Raw genomic sequence first — 6,420 nt, 5'->3', positions numbered from 1 at the left:
GAGGCTCACCTCTGTGTTATTCTAGAAGGTGCTTGGAAAACCAAAGTGGGTATCCTAGACGGATTCTTATCTACAGTTAAACTCACTGAAAAGTAGGCAAGAGAAAGAGAGCAGGGATTCACATTCACCGAGCTCCCTCTGGATGACAGAGTCATCCATAGGCACTTGTGCCTACCTTTCTGATTGATTTCATTGGGTGCTCCTTTCAGCCTCATGGTCTCAGTCTCCCACATTTAGAAATTTTGTCTCCAGGGAGGCACAGCTTGCGCTAGGTGGAACCTAATGCCCATCCCTTTCCCTCACAGCCCCAGTTTGGGACAGGCAGTATGGGTGGTGGTAGCCCTCTATTATCCTGAACACACGTTGGGACTGGGGGAAGACAGATTACCTGGAGAATGAGAAAATGTTCAGTGCACAAGAGCACGGTTTTGGAGAAAACTCATGAATTTGCCCATAAAAGGCCTTGTGTCGACTTCTCTTAATTCTGGAACCAGACACTTCTGCTCAAGACACAGCTGCACTCTCAGGTTCTCTTCCCAGAAACTAAGGCTCAGTTTGGGCTCTTACTGGCTTAAAAACTACATAACGGCTACAAGCATGCAGTTTTCAAGTTTTATTTCAGAGTGCTGGTCAGTGACCCATGAGAGACCTGGTGTCAGAGCTGTGATGTGCCTGAGGACCCCTGTGTCTCCCACGGACCCTTGGAAACGTGGATGTCAGCTGTGCCGCCTCATTACTGTATTTTTACAGATGCACCAGGTGCATTGTCTATAGTTGTTCAGGGGTCTGGAGGGTGAATTATGGATTGTCTTCCTCAAAAATCTCTTCCTTAACTTTCTCTGTGTTTATAGTTCTGATATTTATGGCAACACCAAAGAGGAATGCAGCTATTAGGGCATAAATGTGACCAAAAACCACTCTGAGATATACCATGGATTCATGACTTTGCTCACTGAATTCTTCTTGGAGGGGTCCACAGTGTGTGCTCCCACCAGTGCCTGTCCGTGCACCATGGAGGATCCCAGCCTATGTGGCAGTGGCAGTTCCTGTTATGGTTGCACATCCCTCTGTGACTGCATTTCTCTGGGATACAGTCATAATTCAGCTGAGCCCCACTGCCATTGGAGTAGGTATCCTGACAGAACTTTCCAGAAGCACAGGAAGTACCAGTTCTCACATGACCAATCTGGGTTGTTCCTGTGCTACAATGCGAATCCAGACCCAAACATCAGAACCCAGGATCTCAGACAGAAGGAATCCAACATGCTCTTGCAGCTGAGGGAGATGTGTGACATTCCTACACTGCAGCCTTCCACACAGCACGCCTGTATGGGAACAGGTTCAGTGTTGAATTCCCCGGGGTCTTCTGCAGTGTCCATGTCGGCTGCCTTTGTGATTCATGGTATAGCAGACATCTTCACCTTTCCCAGAATTTCTGCCAAAGCTTTCTTGGCAGTGAATAGTGCGGTCAGTGCAGTTTCCATGATAGCAGCAGCCCTCTTCAGTGCACGCGGTTCCATCTTGCCTATGGAAGTCATCAGGGTACGCCAAGGTCACCCCATGGCAGGACTCTGGAAGATCACGTATATTTTGGATTGGTCTGCAGGGTGTCCAAGCAGCAGAGTTGGCGCAGTGTGTATAGTGTCTGCCTGTATTACATTTGCCCCCAGGGGTTCAGATACAATCACGCATACAGCCTAGATTGCTGTAGCACTGGTTGAATGAGCCGCAGTCACACTGCTTTCCTGGATCCACTATGTAGTTTCCATAATGAGAGTGGCTCAGGCTTTTATTTAAATGCACCATTTCAGTGTTGAACCTGCACTTGCCTGTTCCACAATTCATTATGTGCTGCATATGAATGAAGGAAGAGTTACTGAAAGCTTCCATTATACCAGTTAGTTGGGTCCTAAGGCAGCTGGACCTTTTCTGGCAAGCACATTCATCAGTGTCAAGGCAGAAGCCACAATTTCTTGCAATCTGATGTGTTGCTATAACAGACAAGAGTAAATAATGTCTGCCTAAAAAACTCAGAATGATGGCATATAACCCATTGGTGGATGGCATATAGAATATACAACTGGAGTGCAATGAACCTCATGGGGCCCATCTCAAATCACATTAAGGATGAATGTGTTTTAAGATATCGAAAATACTTTGACTCATACTATTGAAGAGAAAAAAGGACTCTGATGCAACACATAATTGCCCGTGTGAGCTTGATGTCTCTCACTATAAATGACCAAGAAACCAATAACTTACATCAATACCATGAAATATTGACTCAATTAAGCTAACTAGCCTTATTAGGAATTGGGCACTTTTTTCCACGTGGTTAACACACTATACATTGTTTTGAAACTGAGAGCAAGTCCTTTGAAAATTCCGTGATGGGATGAACAGAACTTACTAGAGATCCTTGGGGCTGCACTGGCATTTCCTTGAGGAACAGGGGGTCCCCTGTCCTCCTTATATCCTAGGTTATAAGTAGGTCCCATTGCACAGATGTCTGCGACTCTCTGAGAAACAAAGTGTTCAAACCATTGGAAATCACTGAGGGGTCTCATTTCATAGGCAGGTTAATCCAACTTCATGATATCTTCAAGGCTGCCATAGCCTGTGTCAGTTGTGACCACGGAAAGAGGAATCTCCTCCAGGTTGCCGAGGTAGTAACAGTCTGGAGGCATGAAAGGGTAGTCCATCTGCAAGGCTCCCTGAGCATCCTGAGTCATTATCAGCAGAGTCTGGACCAAAGAGTTTATTTTGCCGCATGTGCATAACACGTCTCTTGCCCCCAAAACGCAGGCTATAGGACAGACAGCCAGACATCTGAATGCCCTTGCTGTGGTGCGGCTCTTTCTTGGAAATTACCACCTCAGAGGAGGTCTAGCACCATGAGGGATGCCCTTGAGAACCCTGCACAGGAGCCAGCACTGCCCAGAGTGCAAACAGCAAGAGGGGTGCCCTCAGGGTGACCTGGCCCTCTGCCAGCCTCATGCCCCTGCTCAGAGACATCTGCCAGTGAGAATGGATAAATGGAAGATCCTCAGCAAAGTGAGGTCTAGGCCATCTGACAGAACAGACTGCTGAGCCAGGTGGCCAGCACCCTGCACCTGGGAGCCACCTGTGGGGTTCGGCAACAGTCCCAGGGTGTGGCATTGGGTGACCTTGCACATCAGTTAAGCTGGGGTGGATGTGGGAGGGGCAGGTGGGCCATGGTCAAGAGTGGTCACATGGACATGGGTAGGGATTTGGACCCCGAGGCATGGATCTAGTCAACACCTTCAATCTTTCCTCCAGCTACTTGCATATGGGCTATGCAGTTATATCACCCTGAACTTCTCTACCAATTCCATGTCCTGTGGTACTGCTGGGTCACTTTCTTTGGATGACTCCTTTTCCTCATTACAGAGACCACTGCTTTTGCTTCCTTGTGATGTGGAGGTAAACATTGTCAATTTTACCTTTATGGGTGATGCAAAAAATCTCCTTGTAGTTTTATGTGTCTTATTCTCCTTGGCTACTAGTTTGCAAGCCATTTGGTCCTTTTGGGTTTTGCTTTGAAGGTTCCTCTGAGTTCACTGAGGAAAACATTTCTCAGTATTCTGAGTGATGATTGGTGAACTACAAGGTTGTATTTTAGTATTTTCTTATGCCAGCTGGGGAGAACAGAAAGTACCGCTGACCATGTGTGAGCCCCAGGGGTTTTCTCCTCTAATCCCTTATGGTGGATCTTTCCTGGCCTCTGGCAGTCTCCTCCCATGTATGTTTGTTTCCCTCTTCAGCTGGAGATGCAGGGAAGTTGAGGTTAATTTGGCAGCTTGTACCATGGAGTCTGCCCATGATCAAAAGATGGTATTGACCATGGCACTGCCTTAAGTACCCTCTACTGCTTTAAAACGCCCTGGGTCAGGGAGAAACCTCAGAGTTGGCGTTTGGACAAGTGTTTGCCTTCTCCCCAGTGTCTGGCCTTCTGAATATAGCTCAAATTCCTTTCCCACCCAAACTAAAACTTTGAACATTGACCTTTCCAGCAACAGGCAGCTGAATTTGGGTTTTGATAACAATGAAATGGAGAGTGAAATGGCTGTTTCCAGGGCCTGGCAGGGAGGGTCAATGAAGAGTAGATCTCAAGGGCTATGATTTTGTGTTATGCAAGATGATTAAGTTCTAGAGGGGTCTCCACATCATTACCCCTGTAATTAACAATACTGTAATGTATGGTTAAAATTTTGTGAAGCATGTGGGTCTCATGTTCAGTGAGATCTTACCACAATATAAAAGTGGAAGACACGAGTTTTGCTTCTCACACAACAGTGTGCTGAACTGCATGGACACACTCTCTACTGATAATTTGAAAACAATTTAAAAAAACTTATATGTTTTGGAAACTAACCCTGAGGATATGTCATCTACAGATATCTTCTTCCATTCCATAGGTTTCTTTTTTGTTTTGTTGATTGTTTCCTTCACTGTGCAGAAGCTTGCTATTTTGAGGTAGTCTCTCTCTATATATAATTTTCTTGTATTATATTAATGTAAATTCGAGAGTGTTAACATACAATGTAGTACTGATTTTAGGGGTAGAATTTAGAGAACCATCGCATACATATAACACCCAGTTCTCATTTCAACCAGTGCCCTCCTTAATGGCCACATGCCATTTAGCCCACCTCCCCCACTTCCCCTCAGTTTGTTTTCTGTATTTAAGAGTGTCTTCTGGTTTCCTTCCTCTCTGTTTTGATTTATTTTATTTTTCCCTTTATCTTGATGAGATCCCAACAGTTTATTTTTGCTGTTGTTTCCCTTGCCTCTGGGGACATGTCTGGTAAGAAATTGTTCTGGCCAAGGTCAAAGAGGTTTGTGCCTGTGTTCTCCTCTAGGACTTTGATGGTTTCCTGTCTCACATTTAGGTCTTTCATTCAATTTGTATTTATTTTTGTGTGTACTGTAAGAAAGTGGTCCAGGTTCATGACAAGTTCACGATGCTGTCCAGTTTTCCCAACACCAGTTGTTGAAGGGACTTTTTCCATTTGATAGTCTTTCCTGCTGTGTCAAAGATTAGTGGATCATATAGTGATGTGTCCATTTCAGGGTTTTCTAATCTTTTCCATTAATCTATGTTTTTTTTTGCCAGTATCATCCTGTCTTGATGACTACAGCATTGTAATATAGCTTGATATCCAGAATTGTGATGCCTCCAGGTTTTCTTCTTTTTCAAGATCTTTGGTTATTTGGGGTCTTTTGTGGTTCCATGATAATTTTAGAGTTATTTGTTCTAGCTCTGTGAAAAATGCTGGTATTATTTGACAGGAAATTGAATTATTTGCATTGAATGTCTAGATTGCTTTGGATAGTATTGTCATTCAACAATGATTTTTCTTTTAATTCATGTGCATGGAATATTTTTCCATTTCTTTGGGGTTTCTTCAATTTCTTCCATAAATGTCCCAGACTTTTCAGAGTACAGATCTTTTACCTCTTTACTTAGGTTTATTTCTAGTATATTATGGTTTTTGGTGTAATTTTAAATGGGATTGATTCCTTGATTTCTCTTTCTCCTGCTTCATTATTGGTGTATAGAAATGTAGCAAATTTCTATATGTTGATTTTGTATGCTACAAATTTACAGGTTTATTGTACCAGTGCTAGCGGAGTTTTTTTTGGTGGAGTCTTTCAGGTTTCTATATATGGTATAAAATTCAACTTCAGAACTGAATAATCCTATTAAAAAATGGCCAGAAGACATGAATAAGCATTTTTCCAAATGTGACCTACAGATTGTCAATAAACACATGAAAAGATGGTCAACATCATTCCTCATCAGGGAAATATAAATCCAAACTACAATGAAATATCAACTCACACTAGTCAGAAAGGCTGAACTCAACAGCACAAGAAACAACAGGTGTTGGTGAGGATGCAGAGAAAGAGGATCCTTTTCAAGGTGCTGGTGGGAGGGCACACTGGCACAGCCACTATGGAAAACAGCATGGAGGTTCCTTAGAAAGCTAAAAATATAAGTACGTTATGATAGAACAAATGCACTACTAGGTATTTACCCAAAGGATACAAAAATACTAATTTAAGGGAATTGTACCTCTATGTTTATAGCAGCTATGTCACAAGCAGCCCAACTATGGAAACAACCCAGGCCAAGTATGCATTGATTGATGAATGGGTATAGAATACGTGGTATATCTACATAACCCCGTCCACGCACACTGGAATATTTCTCAGCCATAAAAGGAATGACATTAGCCATTTGTAAGGACAGGGATGGGCCTAGAGAGTATTATATTTACTGAAATAAGTCAGAGAAAGATAAATATATGATTTCATCCATATGTAGAATTTAAGAAACAACAAATAGGCAAAGGGACAAATAAGAGAGAAGAGGCAAACCAAGAAATAGGCAAT

General features: G+C 43.1%; 1 pseudogene; it reads right to left on the bottom strand.

Annotated features, from left to right (window-relative positions):
* Positions 1-798: 798 nt before the first annotated feature.
* Positions 799-3,015, bottom strand: LOC124512400 (disintegrin and metalloproteinase domain-containing protein 29-like; annotated as a pseudogene).
* Positions 3,016-6,420: the final 3,405 nt, after the last annotated feature.

This window comes from Lynx rufus, unplaced genomic scaffold (genome assembly GCF_022079265.1).
Source record: "Lynx rufus isolate CCGP_SWC_20201006 ecotype Redwood Valley unplaced genomic scaffold, mLynRuf1.p SCAF_17, whole genome shotgun sequence".
In the NCBI taxonomy this organism is placed as follows: Eukaryota; Metazoa; Chordata; class Mammalia; order Carnivora; family Felidae; genus Lynx; species Lynx rufus.
This window is presented reverse-complemented; position numbering and strand designations above follow the sequence as displayed.